Source organism: Pseudorca crassidens, chromosome 19 (assembly GCF_039906515.1).
Source record: "Pseudorca crassidens isolate mPseCra1 chromosome 19, mPseCra1.hap1, whole genome shotgun sequence".
Taxonomy (NCBI): domain Eukaryota; kingdom Metazoa; phylum Chordata; class Mammalia; order Artiodactyla; family Delphinidae; genus Pseudorca; species Pseudorca crassidens.
In genome coordinates, this window is record NC_090314.1 from 6,197,796 (window position 1) to 6,221,082 (window position 23,287).

Consider the following 23,287-nt stretch of genomic DNA (forward strand, 5'->3'; position numbering starts at 1 on the left):
TTCTCAGCAATAATGCATTGTCTGTATTTGTAAGCGATTTGTAATCTGGAAAATGTTATTTATGCGGGGAAGCACCGGCAGGGACCTGAATCCCCTCAGCCATGACCTGGGCTCCCTGGACGGCTCAGACCTTTGTTCTACCGTTTTTACATCTGTGATATGATACGTGCCTCCTCGGGAGGATCCCGGTTCCCACTAATGCAGCCCCTAACAATGGCTTCGATGAAACAGATAAGCGAAGAGGCCAGAGGGTCTTCGGAAAGAAAGGGAGCTTGTAGCTTTTCAAGTTCAATGAGGCTTAGGAGGTTGGAAGGCTCTCCACATAAAGGCCTGTTTAAAAGAGCGCCCCGGATTCAAAGCCCGGGCTTTCCCAGACCCCTGACCACTTGCAGCCGTGTGTGTACCGTGCCCCGCGTTCCCTTCTCCATCATTATTTCACCCCAAGCCTGGACCCCAATCTGTAAGGACCCAAATGGATTACCTGCAAGGTCTGACTGCCATCAGCCTTGGGAACCCCGGGCGGCAGGTGCAGGCCGGTGCCCCTGTCCCAGCTCGGGGACTTGATGTATGCAAATGCTGGGGCCATCAGGCTGGGGACAACGGAGCCCTTAATCCCCCCAGGCGAGGGAGGGGGCGAGCCCTCGTCTGCGCCCCTCCCCCTGCCGAAACCTCCGCAGGGCGGAGATCTTCCTGCACCTCCAAAGTGTGCAGCCCAGAGGGAGCTCCCAGCTCCAACTGGGACCCCTGGGAGGCTTAGCCCAGTGCTCTGGGGGCTGAGAGGGGACCCTCAGGGGTTCCTCCTTCTTGGTGAAAACAAGCAAGCCCTGGAGGGAGCAAGGGGCTTGTCGGGGGTCTGATTAGGCTGTGCAGGCCGTCGGCCTCCAAGATGCATTTATTTATGACTTATTCCACCCAGGCAAAACCCCCACCTCTTACCCTGCTTGGGCCAGTGACTCTCCCCTTGGTGACTGAGACAGCCCTAGCCCCTCTGAGGATCCAAAGCAGAAGGAAGGTAGCTTCTGTCTGAAAGGCTTAGATTAAGTCACCACCACCAAGGGGACCAGGGTTTCTGTCCCCACCTTAGGTCTCAGAAACCCTCTTTCATGTTCACTCTTTAAACTATGCAAGTCACCACTCTGCTAGGGCACCTAGGGCACTCTGCTAGGGCACCATCTTTCCATAAAGATGGAAAATACATGGTCCCCGACCCCCCCGTAAAAATGAGTTTGCCCCTCCCAGCTCCTCTCTCAACCCACAGAGCAACTCAGCCTTCAGAGTGCATATGTTTTTACGCAAGAAAAAGTGCGATGCAGCCTGCATACAAATTAGGAAAGTTTACAAGGGAGTCTCACATTGTTCAGGTTCTGCCAGTATTTCCTGTTCTTTCTTCCTCCTTCCAGACGAGGCCCTTTCTTTCACTAAACTCCAGTGATCACTGTTCTGGCCTCAGGTAAGCACCAATACCCCGCTTTGATGCTGTTCCCAGAACTCTCCAGGATTTTGCGCCACTTTCTAGAACACAGCTCACTTTAACACGGGAGGAGGTGCCTTAGGGAAACCCTGAGGTTCCCTCCAGGTCTGAGATTCCGTGACTCAGGGACAGTGCAGAGCTCTCCGCTAATGCTGCAACGTGCACGTCTGGTATCAGATGCCACTTAGGTTTACCCCCAGGACAGGAACGGAGCTTAGGCTGATGCCTTTTGAACGAGAAGACTAAACATCTCCCCCTATGCTTTCTTATCTCCGGGAAGACTTGTTTCTTAGACACTATGGGTCTCACTGCAGTTAGAAGAGGCTCCTGGCTGGGCTGTGGCTCTGGTACTGGGTGTGGGACACCGTGACCCTCTTCGGACACCTTGGCTGTGCCCGAGTTTGAGCCCATCCAGCAGCATCATCTGTGGGGCATGTGGAATTGCACAGACGTTCACTTCCCTCCACCAAAAGCTGCAGAGATGCCAAAGGCGCCGGCCCGCTTGCTCTCCTGATACAGGAGAGTCCGGTTCCTTACTTTCTAACGTTTTCAGATTCAAATGATCGTGTCAGTTAGCGATAGGAAATCACCATTAGGTCATTTTTCCTATCCTCTCAGGGGCTGAAGTGGGATCAGTGTGCGTTCTCCAGCCCTTTGTTCCCCTTGTCTTAAATAACGTAAGGAATGGTGCTTCTATTCTTGAGAGAGCATTACATATTCTAATAGATTTTCACAGTTAAGAAGGCCTTTCATCTTTGGCCCAAAGTTTCCTGTCTTGAAATTCATTTCATGACTTCATTCTTTGGGTCTCCTTGTACTGCAGCCTCATACTGCGGTTTAGATCCTAAAGATGCATTTCTTAGCAACAGTTCTGTGAGCGAGATACACGAGCCCAGCCTGCCCGGGATGGAAACAAGTCCAAGTGGACCAAATCTTTCCTTCCCAGTACAAATGGAAAGGATTATAGAAACGGATGAGTGGGTGATACTGACCCAGAGCCTGGGGTGTCGTGGGTCAGAGATCCCATTGGAATTTTTTCTAGATTTTTTATGATTCAAACAATGTAAATTGTTCTGTTCCACTCAGAAGGGCCAGGCACACCAATTAGAAACATTTCTTTTGCTTGCTGTGTTTCCCAGCCGCATCCTTCTGTACCAAACACCACCTGTTTCCATCTGGGGATAAAGATGGCAGTGGGGGAAATCAAGGCTCTCGGGGGCTCGGAGGGGAAGAGTATTCTCACTGGCGTCCCATAGGATGTGACTTTTTCAGTCCCTCTTCAGAGACCCCCCAAAAGTCTCGTTTTCCAAAGATGCCCGTGGAGTATTGGCTTGTTCACAGGCTGTAGATACTTTGTTCAACTCTGTGCTTCTGATTGGTTCTACAGAAAATTGGCAAATCATTTGCAAATTTGGCCAGAACTCTTTCTGGACTTTTCTTTCAGTACTTTTCTCAACTCCTGGCAAGCTGGCTTGGAGACCCCCAAACCCTGCCCACCGCCCCCATACCTCTGCGCTTCCCTTTTAGACTTCTTTCCTTCCTTGACTCTTGACTTCCAAGTCATTGGAAGGGATTCTGATAAATTAATTCAAAGTCAAGTTCCCCTTGAGGCACAAGGCTGTGTGGCTAGTTTCCATCCTCAGTAGCTTACACAAGACTTGTCTGTGCAAAGTAGGTGCTTATTCGATGTATGGTAATTCAAAGAGGCGCTACTGTTTTCACTAAAAGATTTCAAAGATGTAGCTCATTCTTTAACCTTCTTTCCTTCCCTTCCTCCCTTCGTCCTTCCCAATCTCCATTCTTCTCTTTACAAATATTGTTGAGTGTGTAAACACAGCAAGCGCATTTTGATCTTCCAGGGATACAGGAGAAAATAAGACAAACAAGGTACTTTTGTGAAACTTGTGTCTGTTGGGGAAATGAGAGTAACCAAGTCTAGGCAGGAGTATGTGCGGTAAGTTCAGAGCGTGGCCGGTGCTGTGAAGAGCATCACCTGTGTGATATCCTGCAGCTATCAGTGCAGGGTATCAGTGGGGACAGGAGGTGTGGGGAGAGGAGCCTCCTTGGGATTGGTGACAAGAAAATCTCTCCAAAGTGACATTTGAGCTGAGTGTTGACCACCAAGAAGCATTCAGCTATGTGAAGCTCTGGGGGCAGAGAGTGCCAGGCGGACTGTAAAGTGGGATCATAAACGTTCTTGCAGGGGAGATAATTGGGAAGTAAGTAGGAGGCGATGCGGCTGGAGTATGCTGCGCTGGCAGTCAGATCTCGTTGGGACCTCCTGCATCAGTGTGAAGTCTTGTAGACCATAGAAACAAGGGTGCACTTTAATTGGAAAGATTATCCTGCACCGTTGTCATGTTGCATCTGTCCTGTCCCTGCCTTGGCTGTTCTTTTAAGCACTTATGACTGTGTTACAACTCGCTCAAGACTTAGTGGCTTAAAATAACAGTCGCCACGTATGATCTCAAAGCCTCTGTGGCTCAGGAGTTCAGAGGCCCTGGCTGGGCAGTCCAGCCCAGGGTCTCCAGTTCTGCTCGTCGGAAGGTTCGACGGGGGTGGGAAGATGTCCTCCCCAGGCGGCTAACTTACGTGTCCGGTGCTGCGTGTGGTCAGAGGCCTCAATCCTGGCCACGTGAAGCCCTCTCTGGGGCTGCTGGAGTGTCCTCAGGACATGGGGGCTGGTTTCCTCCAGAGCGAGTGATCTGAGGGAACGAGGTGACTGGACCTCAGAAGTCACACGCCATTATTTCGACAGCATCCTCTGGGTTACACAGGTCCGCTGTGGACCTACAAAGGGCATGGATACAGGAGGTGAGGGTCATTAAGGACCAGCCACGGGGCTGCTTGCTTATCTGTGCTTAACGATATGTATGCTGGATAATTTCCAGGATCTTTTCTAAGTCTAGTATCCATGAATACTCATGTTCTCCAAGGATTCTGGGTTTAATTATGTCATTCCTCTGCTCCAAGCAAAGAGCGTGAGAAGATGGATAAGAGGAGTAGGATGAAGCTCATGGTCCCCTCCAACCAGACCACAAAATACACTCCGAGGCTTACACTAGAGCCGACACAATCCCGACTGCAGGGAGGAAAAAACAGACCTGTTGAGATTTATGACTCACCTCGTAGGATGGACTTGGCAAGCCTGAGCTCGCCCAATATTCCAGCAAACCAGGGTTGTCTTCTCTGTTGCTGCTGGGGCCTCTTCAAGCCACACATGTACCAGTGTTACTGGCGGGAAAACGTTATGAGAGGGCAGCCTGACAATGTGGCATTGTTCTGTGGGATTTATGACCGGGTTTTAACAAATGACTCTTTATCCCATGTGTTTTTCCCTGGGTTGTTCGCTACGCCTCAGTGTGGGCTCGAGGGGGATGTTTGGGAACACCTGTTTTTCTGTTGTGTCTCCAATATTTCTCAGTACATCTTTCCACTCTTCATTAGCACTGTCCTGGCAGCATTCTGCAGATGGAATGTGGTTTTAGGGCAGTCCGGGGGAGTTGGCAGTGGCAGTTCCTGTGGCAGCTGTGATTTAGTGGCAGAGAACGTTCCAGAGTTGAATTTGCCCCAGCAAACTCCTGTTGCCACTCGGCATGGGATGGAACAATGTCAAAATTTGGAGAAAGGAGAAGAAGGTATTGTATGTCAGCCAGGGTTAAGGGGGAAAATATCTTTCAAAAGTTAAAAAAAAATTCTTAAGGAGATACATCATTGAATCACTATGATTTGTCAGGAAACTGGGGTTCAAATCCTAGTGTCTTACTCTCTATGTCTTAGACAGGGACTCATAATCTCTGTGCTTCTGTTTTGTCATCTATTAAATGGATATGAATATCTTTGTTTGCCTACTGTGAGAATCAGATGAGAAGGTTATAATTATTAGAAAGTACTTTCAAATGTATTCACAGTTGCAGGGGAAGAGGCCATAGTAGGAACATGGCTTTGCAAGCAGTCAGCTCTGGATTCAGATTTAGTTTCTGCAAGATACATGTGCCCCAATGTTCATAGTAGCCCTACTCACAATAGCCAAGGCATGGAAACAACCTAAATGTCCATCGACAGATGAATGGATAAAGAAGATGTGGTATATATACAATGGAATACTACTCAGCCATAAAAAAGAATGAAATAATGCCATTTGCAGCAACATGGGTAGACCTAGAGATTATCATACTAAGTGAAGTAAGTCAAAAAGAGGAAGACAAATACCATATGATACCACTTACATGTGGAATCTAAAATATGACACAGATGAACTTATTGACAAAACAGAAACAGGCTCACAGACATAGAAAACAAACTTATGGTTACCAAAGGGGAAAGGGGGTTGAGGGAGGGATAAATTAGGAGTTTGCGATTAGCAGGTACACACTACTGTATATAAAGTGGATAAACAACAAGATCTTCCTGTATAGCACAGGAAACTGAGGCTGCCTAAAATCATAATAAGGTCACAGACACCCCAAAACACACCACCAGATGTGGACCTGCCCACCAGAAAGACAAGATCGAGCCTCATCCACCAGAACACAGGCACTAGTCCCCTCCACCAGGAAGCCTACACAACCCACTGAACCAACCTTAGCCACTAGGGACAGACACCAAAAACAACGAGAACTACAAACCTGCAGCCTGCAAAAAGGAGACCCCAAACACAGTAAGATAAGCAAAATGAGAAGACAGAAAAACACACAGCAGATGAAGGAGCAAGGTAAAAACCCACCAGACCTAACAAATGAAGAGGAAATAGGCAGCCTACTGAAAAAGAATTCAGAGTAATGATAGTAAACGTGATCCAAAATCTTGGAAATAGAATAGAGAAAATACAAGAAACATTTAACAAGGACCTAGAAGAACTAAAGAGGAAACAAGCAATGATGAACAACACAATAAATGAAATGAAAAATACTCTAGAAGGGATCAATAGCAGAATAACTGAGGCAGAAGAACAGATAAGTGACCTGGAAGGTAAAATAGTGGAAATAACTACTGCAGAGCAGAATAAAGAAAAAAGAATGAAAAGAACTGAGGACAGTCTCAGAGACCTCTGGGACAACATTAAATGCACCAACATTCGAATTATAGGGGTCCCAGAAGAAGAAGAGAAAACGAAAGGGACTGAGAAAATATTTGAAGAGATTATAGTTGAAAACTTCCCTAATATGCGAAAGGAAATAGTTAATCAAGTCCAGGAAGCACAGAGAGTCCCATACAGGATAAATGCAAGGAGAAACACGCCAAGACACATATTAATCAAACTATCAAAAATTAAATACAAAGAAAACATATTAAAAGCAGCAAGGGAAAAACAACAAATAACACACAAGGGAATCCCCATAAGGTTAACAGCTGATGTTTCAGCAGAAACTCTGCAAGCCAGAAAGCAGTGGCAGGACATATTTAAAGTAATGAAGGAGAAAAACCTACAAGCAAGATTACTCTACCCAGTAAGGATCTCATTCAGATTTGATGGAGAAATTAAAACCTTTACAGAAAAGCAAAGGCTGAGAGAGTTCAGCACCACCAAACCAGCTTTACAACAAATGCTAAAGGAACTTCTCTAGGCAAGAAACACAAGAGAAGGAAAAGACCTATAATAACAAACCCAAAACAATTAAGAAAATGGGAATAGGAACATACATATCGATAATTATAATCGATAATCCATACATATCCATACATATCCATACATAATATATCCATACATATCCATACATATCCATACATAATCCATACATACATATCCAATCCATATCCATACATATCCATACATAATCCATACATATCCATAATTATAATCGATAATCCATTAATAAATGGATTAAATGCTCCCACCAAAAGACACAGACTGGCTGAATGGATACAAAAACAAGACCCGTATATATGCTGTCTACAAGAGAACCACTTCAGACCTAGGGACACGTACAGACTGAAAGTGAGGGGATGGAAAAAGATATTCCATGCAAATGGAAATCAAAAGAAAGCTGGAGTAGCAATTCTCATATGAGACAAAATAGACTTTAAAATAAAGACTATTACAAGAGACAAAGAAGGACACTACGTAATGATCAAGGGATCAATCCAAGAAGAAGATATAACAATTGTAAATATTTATGCACCCAACATAGGAGTACCACAATACATAAGGCAAATACTAACAGCCATAAAAGGGGAAATCGACAGTAACACAGTCATAGTAGGGGACTTTAACACCCCACTTTCCCCAATGGACAGATCATCCAAAATGAAAATAAATAAGGAAACACAAGCTTTAAATGACACATTAAACAAGATGGAATAAGTTGATATTTATAGGACATTCCATCCAAAAACAACAGAATACACGTTTTTCTCAAGTGCTCGTGGAACATTCTCCAGGATAGATCATATCTGGGGTCACAAATCAAGCCTTGGTAAATTTAAGAAAATTGAAATCGTATCAAGTATCTTTTCTGACCACAACGCTATGAGACTAGATATCAATTACAGGGAAAGATCTTTAAAAAATACAAACACATGGAGGCTAAACAATACACTACTTAATAATGAAGTGATCACTTAAGAAATCAAAGAGGAAATCAAAAAATACCTAGAAACAAATGACAATGGAGACACGACGACCCAAAACCTATGGCATGCAGCAAAACAGTTCTAAGAGGGAAGTTTATAGCAATACAATCCTACCTTAAGAAACAGGAAACATCTCAAATAAACAACCTAACCTTGCACCTAAAGCAATTAGAGAAGTAAGAAAAAAAAAACCCCAAAGTTAGCAGAAGTAAAGAAATCATAAAGATCAAATCAGAAATAAATGAAAAAGAAATGAAGGCAACGATAGCAAAGATCAATAAAACTAAAAGCTGGTTCTTTGAGAAGATAAACAAAATTGATAAACCGTTAGCCAGACTCATCAAGAAAAAAAGGGAGAAGACTGAAATCAATAGAATTAGAAATGAAAAAGGAGAAGTAACAACTGACACTGCAGAAATACAAAAGATCATGAGAGATTACTACAAGAAACTCTATGGCAATAAAATGGACAACCTGGAAGAAATGGACAAATTCTTAGAAATGCACAACCTGCTGAGACTGAACCAGGAAGAAATAGAAAATATGAACAGACCAGTCGCAAGCACTGAAATTGAAACTGTGATTAAAAATCTTCCAACAAACAAAAGCCCAGGACCAGATGGCTTCACAGGCGAATTCTATCAAACATTTAGAGAAGAGCTAACACCTATCCTTCTCAAACTCTTCCAAAATATAGCAGAGGGAGGAACACTCCAAACTCATTCTACGAGGCCACCATCACCCTGATACCAAAACCAGACAAAGCTGTCACAAAGAAAGAAAACTATAGGCCAATATCACTGGTGAACATAGATGCAAAAATCCTCAACAAAATACTAGCAAACAGAATCGAACAGCACATTAAAAGGATCATACACCATGATCAAGTGGGGTTTATTCCAGGAATGCAAGGATTCTTCAATATACGCAAATCAATCAACGTGATACACCGTATTAACAAATTGAAGGAGAAAAACCATATGATCATCTCAATAGTTGCAGAGAAAGCTTTTGACAAAATTCAACACCCATTTATGATAAAAACTCTGCAGAAAGTAGGCATAGAGGGAACTGTCCTCAACATAATAAAGGCCATATATGACAAACCCACAGCCAACATCGTCCTCAATGGTGAAAAACTGAAAGCATTTCCACTAAGATCAGGAACAAGACAAGGTTGCCCACTGTCACCACTATTATTCAACATAGTTTTGGAAGTTTTAGCCACAGCAATCAGAGAAGAAAAAGAAATAAAAGGAATCCAAATCGGAAAAGAAGAAGTAAAGCTGTCACTGTTTGCAGATGACATGATACTATACATAGAGAATCCTAAAGATGCTACCAGAAAGCTACTAGAGCTAATCAATGAATTTGGTAAAGTAGCAGGATACAAAATTAATGCACAGAAATCTTTGGCATTCCTATATACTAATGATGAAAAATCTGAAAGTGAGATTAAGAAAACACTCCCATTTACCATTGCAACAAAAAGAATAAAATATCTAGGAATACACCTACCTTAGGAGACAAAAGACCTGTATGCAGAAAATTATAAGAACTGATGAAAGAAATTAAAGATGATACAAATAGATGGAGACATATACCATGTTCTTGGATTGGAAGAATCAACATTGTGAAAATGACTCTACTACCCAAAGCAATCTACAGATTCAATGCAATCCCTGTCATACTACCAATGGCATTTTTCACAGAACTAGAACAAAAAATTTCACAATCTGTATGGAAACACAAAGGACCCCGAATAGCCAAAGCAATCTTGAGAACGAAAAATGGAGCTGGAGGAATCAGGCTCCCTGACTTCAGACTATACTACAAAGCTACAGTAATCAAGACAGTATGGTACTGGCACAAAAACAGAAATAGAAATCAATGGAACAGGATAGAAAGCCCAGAGATAAACCCACGCACATATGGTCACCTTATCTTTGATAAAGGAGGGAAGAATATACAGTGAAGAAAAGACAGCCTCTTCAATAAGTGATGCTGGGAAAACTGGACAGGTACATGTAAAAGTATGAAATTAGAACACTCCCTAACACCGTACACAAAAATAAGCTCAAAATGGATTAAAGACCTAAATGTAAGGCCAGACGCTATCAAACTCTTAGAGGAAAACATAGGCAGAACAGTCTATGACATAAATCACAGCAGGATCCTTTTTGACCCACCTCCTAGAGAAATGGAAATAAAACCAAAAATAAACAAATGGGACCTAATGAAACTTCAAAGCTTTTGCACAGCAAAGGAAACCATAAAGAAGACCAAAAGACAACCCTCAGAATGGGAGAAAATATTTGCAAATGAAGCAACTGACAAAGGATTAATCTCCAAAATTTACAAGCAGCTCATGCAGCTCAGTAACAAAAAAACAAACAGCCCAATCCAAAAATGGGCAGAAGACCTAAACAGACATACACAGACCTACTAGGGAATGGACTTGAGGATATGGGGAGGGGGAAGGGTAAGTTGTGACCAAGTGAGAGAGTGGCATGGACATATATACACTACCAAACGTAAAATAGATAGCTAGTGGGAAGCAGCCACATAGCACAGGGAGATCAGCTCTGTGCTTTGTGACCACCTAGAGGGGTGGGATAGGGAGGGTGGGAGGGAAGGAAACGCAAGAGGGAAGAGACATGGGGATATATGTATATGTATATCTGATTCACTTTGTTATAAAGCAGAAACGAACACACCATTGTAAAGCAATTATACTTCAATAAAGATGTTAAAAAAAAGGAATATGAAAAAGAATATATGTATATATAACTAAATTACTTTGCTGTACACCGGAAACTAACAGAACACTATACATTAACTATACTTCAGTAAAAAAAATAAAAATTAAAATAAATTAGTTTCTACAGTTGAGTTGTGACTTAGTCCCATGCTTCTCAAACTTGAATGTGCTCACAGATCCCTTGGGGGCTAGGTTAAGATGCAGATTCTGATTCAACAGGGCTGGACTGGGGGGCCTGGGGTCTGCATTTCCTGGTGATAACTCAGCTGCCTGTCCTCACCTGGAGGGCAAGGAGTTAGCTTCCCTAAGCTAGGGATTCTTAGCCCTGTTGCCCGTTGGAACCATCTTGGAGCTGTAGAAAGATCCATTGCCTACCTAGATTGCATCTCAGTTCAATTAAATCAAGATATCTGAGGATGGAACACAGCATCAGCATGTTTGTCCTAAGACTTGGTTTATTAATCTGCAAAATAGGAAAAGAATCATCTTCCCCTCATAGACTTATATTGGGATGCAAATTTTATAAGTATCTTCGCACAGTGTCTGTGTTATAAAAAACTATCAACCATGTATAGGTAGTATAGTGAGTTTGAATTGACAGAGTCCTTGTACATATCAATTCTCAGAAAACCATGGGAGATAATTCTATTTTCCAGGCTCTGAACTGGAAGATTGGGAGTGACCTATATACACTATTGATACTATGTATAAAATAGATAACTAATGAGAACCTACTGTATAGCGGAGGGAAATCTACTCAGTGCTCTGTGGTGACCTAAATGGGAAGGAAATCCAAAACAGAGGGGATATATTTACACGTATAGCTGATTCACTTTGCTGTACGGTAGAAGCTAACACAACATTGTAAAGCAGCTATACTCCTATAAAAATTAATTAAAAAAAAAAAAAAGCGTACGCAGCAGGAGATGGTATAGCTGAGACTTGAACCCAATCTCCTCACTCGTTTCCGGGAACAACTGTGTGACTACACATGGCGCAACTATGCAAAGTATTGCCTAAAAACCTCTTCCTTGGGATGTGAAGCTGCCTACGTAGAGTATTATCACCACAGAGGTAGCCGTCCATTCCTGGATTTCAGTCACTTCACATCATTCTTTTTTTAATTAATTAATTAATTTTTAAAATGAAGAATAGTTGATTTATGATGTTGTGTTAGTTTCAGGTGTATAGCACAGTGATTCAGTTATACATATACATGTATCTATTCTTTTTCAGATTCTTTTCCCTTATAGGTTATTACAAAATACTGAGTATAGTTCCCTGTGCTATACAGTAGGTCCCTGTTGGTTATCTATTTTATATATAGTAGTGTGTATATGTTAATCCCAAACTCCTAATTTATCCACCCCCCCACCCCATGTCTCCCCTTTGGTACCCACAAGTCTGTTTTCTATGTCTGTGAGTCTGTTTCTGTTTTGTAAATAAGTTCATTTTTGTATCATTTTTTAGATTCCACATATACGTGATACCATATGATATCTGTCTTTGTCTGACTTACTTCACTTAGTATGATAATCTCTAGGTCTATCCATGTTGCTGCAAATGGCACTATTTCGTTCTTTTTCATGGCTGAGTACTATTCCATTGCATATGTGTACTGCATTTTCTTTATCCATTCATCTGTCGGTTGATACTTAGGCTGCTTCCACGTCCTGGCTGTTGTAAATAGTGCTGCTATGAACACTGGGGTCTGCTGTAGTGAGGAATGAGCCACGGGTGGAATTTACTTCCCTTATTCTCTAAAGAGAAGAGGATGCTCTGAATACACACCTGTGAAAGCTGTGTCTATCCAGCCTGCTCCAGGAATGGATCTCACTTTAGTTCAGAAGGAAAGGATGTCAATATAGGGCTTGATGTTGGATGAAGCAAAGAGAAATGGCCTTTTTGGGGGGCAAGCCACCCCTTTTGTTCCTGAGCTTTAAAGTGGGTAAGTTGCCATTTGGGACCAACGGAGCATCCCTGGGTCCCTCTGACTTGCTGCTTCCCTTTGTCCCTCTTCCCCTGGAGGATGAAGAAGAATTAGAGAAAAATGAAACCGGTGAGAAATCACTTTTTAAAAAATCCATCTTTACTGGAGTTCTGAAAACAAATTTGGGGATTCCTAAAAGGGTATGTGGTCTCTTTTTGTTCCAGGGCTGAGCTTAGCCATGGAAGTAGGGCCTGGAAGAGCCGATGTTGTAAAAATTATGCAAGCAGCCTACCGGGATGAGATCATTTCAACTTGGGTGTTTAAAAGTGCCTGAACATTGCATGCAAGGAACTCATCAGATCCCAGCAAAGGCTGGCATAGCACACTCTGAGATGCTCTCAAGGGATTTAAGGATTGCGCCCTGGAATGTCCCCCTTTCCTGTTCCATCCTGATGATTGAGAGAAATGGCTCTGAGGGGGAAGAAAATCTTCTGCTTGGCAACTGCACCAAATAATGGATCGAAAATAGTATTTTAGATGTAATTACTGTGTTTTCAGAATTGGTAGAGACCGAGAGAGCTCTTATTTATTTTGAAAAAAAGGAACTAAATAGAAAATAGCTGTGTTATTGAACAAGCCACTGAAACACACCACACAGGGGAATTATCTTCTAGTTGCTGACAACCTAATGTGGGTTTCCTTTCTTGTCACAGGCTTAGATATGAATCCAGAGCTGACGAGTTTTCCCTCTTATGGGATATTTCCTCTTTGTAAGGGTGCAGAGATATTAAGACACCTTGGCTATTCCCTTTTGTCCTGGCGAGGTCACCAGAACACCCAGATAATCAATTACAGGATATTTTGGCTAGACCAGGTGTAGGTAGGTGTCCCATCCTTGTGGGTGGATAGAACTATCCCTACCCTGGTAACAAGACCTTTTGGTAGGGGAGAGACGAAGCTCTTGGCTCCTTTGATGTGAGGCTCCAAGTTATTACAACACGTCTGGAGGGCTGAGTTTGCCCATTTGGGGCCAGTTGTCAGAAAATGAGCATCTGGTCTCTGGGGGAAAATTATAGTCCAGAGTCAAGGCACTCTTGTCTGCGGACCCCTGGCTTAATAGTAGGGACCCAGATCATCCCACGACGATGGTTCTGGGCTCAGGATGAAATATCTTCTGCTCCAGGCTTCCAGGAATAATGAGTACACTTCCAGGAATAATGAGTACACTTCCAGGAATAATGAGTACACTTTGAGGGAAGCATATGCAATTTTTTGCACTTACTTACACTTACTTGTGCATATATTAGGAAGGAGCCGCAGGGTTGGAAACCCAGGTCAGCGTCGTGAGGCTCACCCGTAGTGAGTGTAGCCCTTCTTCAAAGCCTGAGAATGACAGCTACGTACCAGCCGAAGGCAGGACCCTCCACGGACCTACCACACAATGGGTTTCTTACCGATGACGCGATTGTGAGCAACCCAGAATCCCCTGTGACAGGTAAATTTCCTCATGGTTTTTGGACTTACCACCGGAGGGAGAGAAAAAAGCCCTTCTTTCAATTTGTGGAATAAGCCCTGGACACACAAGAAACAGGATCTGAAGTTGCACCCTTGGGCAGTGAGGTGGGACGTATCAATTATCCCTGACTGTGGAGCAGCCTGATTTCCCAAAGGCAAGTCTGATCAAGAGAGAGTGGCACGCGCTCCCAGGAACCCTCCACCATCTCTTCCTTTGCAAAGTTTTCTAACAGCAGCAGCTTTCAAATGTTTCCTGACACGTTATGAATGATGAAAGATAGATTGTGCGCCAGGCACACAGGTGTTTGGGAAAATCCCTGCCTCTGTGGAGCTGACACTCCAGTGGAGGGGAACAGATAATAAGGGGTAAAAATAATAAGTAAGTGAATTATACAGTACGTTGGAGGTGACAGGGGCTGTGGGAAATAGCAGAGCATAGTCAGGGGGAAAGGAACAGACCCGGGGGGTCTGTTGGCAGTCTGCGATTTTAGGAAAGAGACCAGGTCTCACTGAGAAGGTGCTATTTGAGCAAAGATGTGAGGGAGGAGTGGGGAAGGGGGATTTATGCAGAGCAAGTGGCCACTGTGGAGGTCCTCGAGCGGGGGTGTCAGGCATATTTGATGGACAGCAAGGCAGCCAGTGTGACCAGAGCCAAGTGAAGGAGGAGATTGGCAGGAGGTGGGCCAAGGGGGTAAGGGGTATGGGGTGGGTGAGGGTCATCAGACCATATGGAGGGTCTTGTAGGTCATCGCAAGCCTGTGGGCTTTCTCTGCCTGAAATTGCCACTGGAGGGCTTTGAGCAGAGGAGTGGCGTATTCTGAATTATATTTGAAAAGTGCATCACTCCCACTATGGTGCCAAAGGAGAATACTGAGGGTAGGGGGAAGGCTGGAAGCAAGGAGACCAGTGAGAGGTATTGCAGTGACCCAGGCAAGAGATGCTGGGGGTCTGGGCCGAGTGGTGGCCATGGAGATGGGGAGAGAGTCTGCTTCTGAGTCTGTGTGGTGCAAGCTCTCCCTACTCCCCAGACCTCACCCACACTGTTCCACAGACAGCTTCCAGCTGCCCTGTATCTTCATCTTTGTGTCTGAGAGCTTTTTCTCAGGACCTCAGAAGGTCCCATTGCCCACAGTGCCTCTCCAGGACCACCATCCAAGGGCTCACTGAGGGTCTGATTTGTTGCCCTGGGACCAGCCTGACATAGCATCAGACCCAGGAACCCACTTTCCAGCCAAAGGGGAGGGAGGTGGGCAGATGGCTGTGGAGTCGTAGGCCCCATCCCCAGCCTGATGGAGCAGTGGGGCAGCCTCATCACACAGCACAGCTGGATCCCCAGCCCAGAAATGACATCCAGCAAAGCGGGGAGCCCTGTCCTTCAAGGCGAACGAAAAGTCTGTATCAGATCCTCCCAGGTGGGGCTCAGGAAGTGTGTTTTAACAAGCTTTGTAGATGATTCTAATGCGTGCAGAATTACAGGGTGACTGCATTATACAGTACCTGGTCCACAAGAGGTAGAATACCTAGGGTCAGGAACTAAAGGGTTCGGTCCAGCCATCTGGTTAATAATTTGTCCCTAGACTTTTTTGGATTTCCCAGTTGCACAATCATACTGTCTGTGAAAAATGAGGGTTTTCTTTTTTTTTTTTACGATTTTTATCTTTTATTTCTTCTCGTTGCCTTTTAGCAAGTTAACTGTGTGAAGTTATATACAAGTGGTAATTTTGAGTATCCCTGTTCTCAAGCTCAAAGAGGAAAGCCTATATTTTTTGTTATTGAGTAGAATTCTTACTTTAGTTTTATCGTACATACTCTTATTTTATTAAAGATCTCTCTTTTCCTAGTTTGCTAAGATATATATATATATATATATATATATTTTTTTTTTTTTTTTTTTTTTTTTTTTTTTTGCGGTACGCGGGTCTCTCACTGTTGTGGCCTCTCCCGTTGTGGAGCACAGGCTCCGGACGCGCAGGCTCAGTGGCCATGGCTCACGGGCCCAGCCGCTCCACGGCATGTGGGATCTTCCCGGACCGGGGCACGAACCCGTGTCCCCTGCATCGGCAGGCGGACTCTCAACCACTGCGCCACCAGGGAAGCCCTAAGATATTTTTTTAATCTTGAATAGATGATGAATTTTATCATATGCTCGTTCAGTCTCTATTGAGATGATCATAAGATCAACTCTCCTTTATTAATTTTCTCCCCAGGCTCTTACAGAATATAAAGTTTCCAAATGTACCTTAAAATCTTCCTGGAATATACCTTACCAAATGATGACTCCTCTAGATTGGGATCTCCCCAAATTATCTGGCGTTTCTATCATTTCCCTCCCCATTCTAGACCCGGACCCTTTGAATGCTGTATTCTCTTGGGAGGAAAACTCACTCTTACATAATGATGTCTGCTTCCAAATCTCAGTGTCTGAATTTTAGCTTTATGCTCAAAGTCCTTCAGGACTTTGAGGACTCAAAATACTTCTCTTTCCCAAAAAGCCCATATGCTTACAAACAAAATTTTAGTTTAAAAATTATTATACCATTTTACAGTTTTATGAGCCAATTTTAGAAGTAAAAAGTGAAGGCTTTGACTTTTCATTTTCAGAGTTTGGTCCTCTGTTGGGACAGCAAACCTCAGCCTCAAAATGCAATATTTCTAACGTTAAGTGCCCAGAAAGCAAAAATGAATGACTGAGGGCGAAACATGGTGAATTTTTTCAAAATACCGTACTGCTATTTGTTCACTGACTTGAATGGTGATAAAAGTAGGACGGGGATCCAGGTAGGAATGTACTGAAATTGTCCAGGTGACAAATGAAGGTGGCTTGGTCTGGAGAGAGAGCAGTGGAGAGAAATGATTGTGTTCAAGGGATATTCGGGAAGTCGAATCAATTAAACTTGAGCACTGAGGCTGAGGAAGGAGTCGTGGATGGTGCTGGAGATTCTGAACGGATGGTGGTCCCACCTTCTCAGACAGAGTTGATGTTAGAATATCGTGAGTTCGGTTTTGGACCCAGTTAGGTTGAGGTGCCTGGAGAGACATCCGTGGGCTTACTGCTGATGAGCAGCCGTGTGTGCACGCCTAGAGCCCCAGGGAAGAAGCCTGGGCTGCAGGTAAAATCTGGCAGTGAACTTATGGGTGTTCACTGAAGCCAGGCAAGCATATAGATTGGAGGATCCAGGGAAAGAGCATAGAGTGAAAAGAATGAAACGTTCAGGGCTGAACCCTGTGGAATTTCACCTTTAAATTAATAATACACTTAAGCAAAAAAAAAAATCAGGTTACCAAACTGTATAGACCATGTTGTATATTTTTGGATAAAAAAATCATATGTTTATGCACAGGGTTGATTTGCAGTGGGTATATACCCGATAGTGTAACAGTCAACAAACCTTGTTTGGAGTCTCGTTGTAACAGTATTTTGAGTATTGCTTGTTTATACCTTTTTGTAAAAAAGACTGGAAGGACAAACAGTAGTTCTCTCTAGTTGATGGGATTGAGGATAACTTCTCTTTTTTCTTTTTCTATTTCTTTATATTTTCTAGACATTTGGCTAAGAACATGTCTTTAGTGCTTTGTTTCTAGTATTTGACTTTAGTAAGTTTAGTAAGGGTGATGTGTCCCTGTTTAAAAAAATAAGGATTTTGCGGGATTGTGGGGGCGGTGGGAGAGAGAGATGGATTGGGAGTTTGGGATTAGCAGATGCAAACTATTAAAAGTAGGATGGATAAACAGCAAGACCCTACTGTGTAGCACAGGGAACTATACTCAGTATCCTGTGATAAACCAGAATGGCAAAGAATATGAAACAGAATATATATATAGTATAACTGAGTCACTTTGCTGTACAGCAGAAATTAACACAACATTGGAAATCAACTAGACTGCAATAAAATTTAAAAAATAAGGATTTGGGGTTAGATTCATGATTCTAAAACATAGTTGATCATCAAAATCAGCTGAGGAACTTTTGTACGATGACTATTCAGGCCCTGGCCTAGAGGTACAGAGTCTGGGTCTCTGCATAGGTGACTCAGTCACCAGTGTTATCCCAAGTCACTAATGGTTGATGAGGTTGGGTAATTTGTGGGCTAAATATTTTCTAATGTCCACTCTACACTTTTCATGAGAATGGGATGTAAAAAACATCTGGCCTAAGAAGGAGGGTTTAATTTGTAAATATTAATTGCCCTAAATGATAAAAATAGCTAAGAAACTTAAATTTTTTGACTGAAAGTCAAATTAGGAGATGACTATTCCCATTACAAAGAGATTCAGTGTGAGATTTCTTTAAATAGTGTCACTCTCAAGTTTACAGAAATATGTGGATGGATTAGTCCCTATTTTTCAGGAGTATATCTGAAACTTGAGCTCTAGAGCCAGACCCACTGGAATCACACAGTAGTCCCAAGTCAGCTGGAATCCCTAACACGGAAGGGAAACATCACCTGGCATCTGGGATGATCTGAAATGAAGAACCAGACCATTCATAAGAGGTGCAGGAAAAGGTTTTATGTTCTCCAAACTGAATTTTAAACACCATGAAAAAACATTAGATTTTAGCTAAAAAAAAAGAAACCCAGTGAGACAAAAATCTGTTATTTTGTATCAAATACAGTAAACTGAAACAATTTAATAGCATGGCTCCAACAACAAAGGCATTAGCAAGTCAGGAGAGAAAACATAAACACTTTGGCTTGATGGGTACAGAGCTGGAGGGCGAGACTTCGGCGCAGTCTGGCTGTAACAGAAGCAGCACCAGGACAGCTTACCTAGAACCTACCCAGACCAATTAGATCAGAACTTCCAGGCCTGGGGCCTTGGCATTGGACTTTGTAAAAAGTTCCTCCAGGTTATTCTAATGGGCAGTCAGGATGGAGAACCTCTGAATCCGAGTGCACTTTTAATTGGTTCTAGTGCCCTACTTTACTTCCTGATTCCATCCATTTCTGGAGTTCCTGCTCTATCCCTTGGTAGCAGAGGGAGGCCCAAGTCTAGGGGGTTAGAGTTGGGACCAGAGACAGCTGCGTGGACCCGTGACGTGTGCTGTCACACCAGGGTCCATGCTCAGAGGAACCCACACTTGGCGTAATGCTCCACCACTGTGGCCTTGAACCTTCTGACAGTTTTGTCTATGAACTTCTGATTGGTAAGTGAAGTCTGATGGCACGATGGGACGTGCCCAGGAGCAGAAGAGGTACAGGTTGCCCCACTGGCACGTTGCATTCACGATGCCCCGTGAGCACAGAACTCTGGTAGAACCGGGATGCCTGGCATTCAGCGAGAGTCCACATGTGCACAGGGGAAGCACAACTGAATGACCGAGGACACTGGGCCGCCGAAAGGCCATGCTTTCCGTGTGAGCCAGAGCTTGCTTCAAATGCAGAAAGGTGGCAATGGCCTTGTAAATATCACGATGGACCAGGGAACCCTGCTGTATCCTTTCTTATTTATGTTACTTCTCTGGGGCAGCCAACCATTTATGCCGACAGTGATGACTTAGGAGGAAAGAAAAAGCTCTTTTCCTTTTGTCCTTCCTCACTCTTCAGTAAGCCAAAGGTGAGAGACTTGGTAGAATGGGCAGGTATCAAAAAGTGAAACAGAAATAGTTGAGTCACTACTGGGCAGTGTTTCTGCTCTTCTGGTAAGATTGCTCCGAAATACAGTGTGTGCAAATCTGGTGACTCTGCACGCGAGTCAAATGCCCTTGTGTTTGCATTTAAACTGGCAATGCACAGTATGAAGAGGAATGAGCAAATGTACACTAACAATCTAAAATTTTAGTTCCTTTCATTAGCACAGCATTAAATAGCCAATCACACTATTGCAAGTCAAGAGAGAGACTTCAGGAGAAAGGAAAAATACTTTTTTCTTGCTTTTTGTGCAAAGGGCCCCCAATTCTCATTTTGTACAGGCACCTGAAAATTGCGTAGCTGGCCCTGATGGGACGTCATCTATGGACAGAAGTGCGCCCCTACCTACTTGCCCACCCCCCAACACGAGCTCCGAGGAGCCTGGCCTGAGGGACCATAAGTACACAGCCCCCCAAGAGCTGAGAACTGCTCTGGGGTAGATCTGACCCCACCAAAGATGCTGAGACTTCGGCTCTGTGGCTGGAATCCTGACTGACTGTTTCCAGACGGTCCAGGCCGCCGGCAGCGTAGGATAATGAGCCCTTCCTTCTGAGGATGAGCTAAGCACAGGCAGGAAGGGCCGTCGTTAGCAGCTCTCCTGTGGATGCGCGGAGGCCAGCAAAAACGTCTGCACACAAGTGATTTGACTGGGTGTGTTTTGACAATAAACTCAAGCCAGACAGAAGTTGGGTGGGGAGGGGAGAGAGAATGCAGAGGGAGAAGCCATGAACTTTACAGGAGAAAATATTTTCCTTCATACTCGTTGCCCCAGAGATGAGCTGCTGAGAGCGAGCTTCCTGGGGGGACGGTGCGGTCTGATGGGAGGGACCCTGGGCTGAGTGTCAGGCACTGAGCACACCAGCCCATCTCTGCTGCAGACCAGGTGGGCCACCCAGGGCAGGGGTGTCAGCCTTGCTCAGCCTCTGTTCACATCCTTCTGAGATTTCTATAACCCAGAACTTATCCGTATGCTTAGGAGGGACGGATGGGGAGGGACCCCTGAGCCTCAACCATCACCTTCCTGCCTTACGTCAGACTAGAGGGTTGCCGGGGAAACAGCCCTCGACTGGGGAGTAAATGGGTGAATGTGCCCACGGACCAGCCATACTGAGGACAGGGCTCTCCCCCGGGCACCGGCAGGAGGGGGCCAAGTCTGCATTGTGGATCTGTCAGACATCTGCTGTAATTCATGAAAACCGTAAGCTCATTTCATTTTGAGCTCCAGCTGTCTGGACTCTTTATCTACTTTTAGAAATCCACAGATTAGCAAGTGCAGTCAAGCATGTTGTTCAGGTATAATAAGGTCAGTTGCCAGGGAATTGAAGAGTGTAGACTAATATCCATCATGGTTCCTGACACGTGGTACTCACTCGTGTCGCCGGCTCTGAACCTCACTCCCAAGAGCGCTGCTTACAGGGCTGTCTGTGTCTTTGGTCTTTGCTGAGGACTTTCCTTACTGTGGAAGCCCAGAGCATCACTTTGGCTTGTGTCATTTATTTATTTCTGAGGCAGATATTTTCAAGGTAGAGATTTGAACCTTGTATACGAAAATCCATTCATCAAACACTGTGAAGTAAGAGTCTGCTGTATGCAAGGAAGAATTTTAGTCTGAGACTATGGGCCATTGAGAAGCTGTCTAAGATGGTGTTTGTCATAAAGCAGTATTTCTCAGTCTTTTTGTCCTTATTGATTTCTTAAGCAGAAAAATGTGAATTTAAATTCTCCCACACCAAAAGGAATTAAGTCATCAGGAACAAGATTTCATCGGGAGGCTGGAGGTTTGAAGAACCACAGACCATTGAGCTAGCTAAACATTTTTTTTAATTATTACTCTTTATTTTATTTATTTATTTTATTTTTGGCTGCCTTGGGTCTTCGTTGCTGCGCGCGGGCTTTCTCTAGTTGCGGCGAGCGGGGGCCACTCTTCGGTGTGGTGCGCGGGCTTCTCATTGCCGTGGCTTCTCTTGTTGCGGAGCACGGGCTCTAGGTGCGGGGGCTTCAGGAGTTGTGGCTTGTGGGCTCAGTAGTTGTGGCTCACGGGCTCTAGAGCACAGGCTCAGTAGTTGTGGCGCACGGGCTTAGTTGCTCGGCAACATGAGGGATCTTCCCGGACCAGGGCTCGAACCCATGTCCCCTGCATTGGCAAGCGGATTCTTAACCACTGCGCCACCAGGGAAGTCCCTAACATTTTTTTTTTTGCATACTACCCAAGAACCAGTTTTCCTGGTTGGTTGGAGGCAATATGGTCCCCACTGAGAAAGCATCCCATAAAGGACCCGTTGGTAGGATCCACTTGGAAGAGAGATGTGAGGAGGCAGATGAGCTAATACAAGCCCAAAGTTTGGAATCAGACATCCTGGGCTGTCTTGGCACAAGTACTTCTGGTCCCCAATTTCCTTACTTGTAAAAATGGCCCAATGATGGTACCTTCCTCATAGTGTTATGTGAGGATTAAGTTAGATAATACTTACACAGGACTTAAATGTCTGGCATGAAGTAAGCACTAAATCAATGGTAGTTTAGGGCTTCCCTGGTGGCGCAGTGGTTGGGAGTCCGTCTGCCGATGCAGGGGACACGGGTTCGTGCCCTGGTCCGGGAAGATCCAACATACCACGGAGCGCTGGGCCCGTGAGCCATGGCCGCTGAGCCTGCGCTTCCAGAGCCTGTGCTCTGCAGCAGGAGAGGCCACAACAGTGAGAGGCCCGTGTACCGCAAAAAAATAAATAAATAAAAAAAATAAAAATCAATGGTAGTTTGGGACCAAAACCTGTATTTGTTATCTGTTGATGCATAATAAATCGCCCAGACTTAGAACAGCAGATATTTGTGATCTCAGGTGGTTTCTGAGGGTAAGGAATCCAGGGTGAGCTTAGCTGTGTGGTTGCAGATAAGTGGAACTGCCTTGGAGATGGGCGTTTTTAGCACGGCTAGGCTATACTTTAACTGGCATAAGGACGGCACATCAAAACTCAGCATAATCTCCGTAAAGACCTTGTTGAGGATTTTATTCGTTCTAGTACATGTGTTCTGTCCTGTTTTTGAGGACCTGTTGGAGAAAAGTATAAGAAATAGCTGTGCTTTCTGGGAGCATTCGGTTTAGGAGTGCCACTTAAGGATGCTCTAAATTATGCAATAATCTGAGTTCACCCTTCATTTTGGAACTAGCAAATGTAGAAAGCAAATGTACAAGGACTGCATAAGATGTATGTGTATTAGCTTCACGCCTGACTCTACTGGATGTCCCTGTCCTTCTGCTTTCCCTTTTCTGTCTCTCCTTCTTCTACTCTTCGGTTTTATTTTATATATTCTTGTAAGCTTCCTTAAAGCATGTCTAGAACAAGACATTAATACATAAATAAGTAAACAAAGCACTACACATAATAATTATATGTACATAAATACAGGTA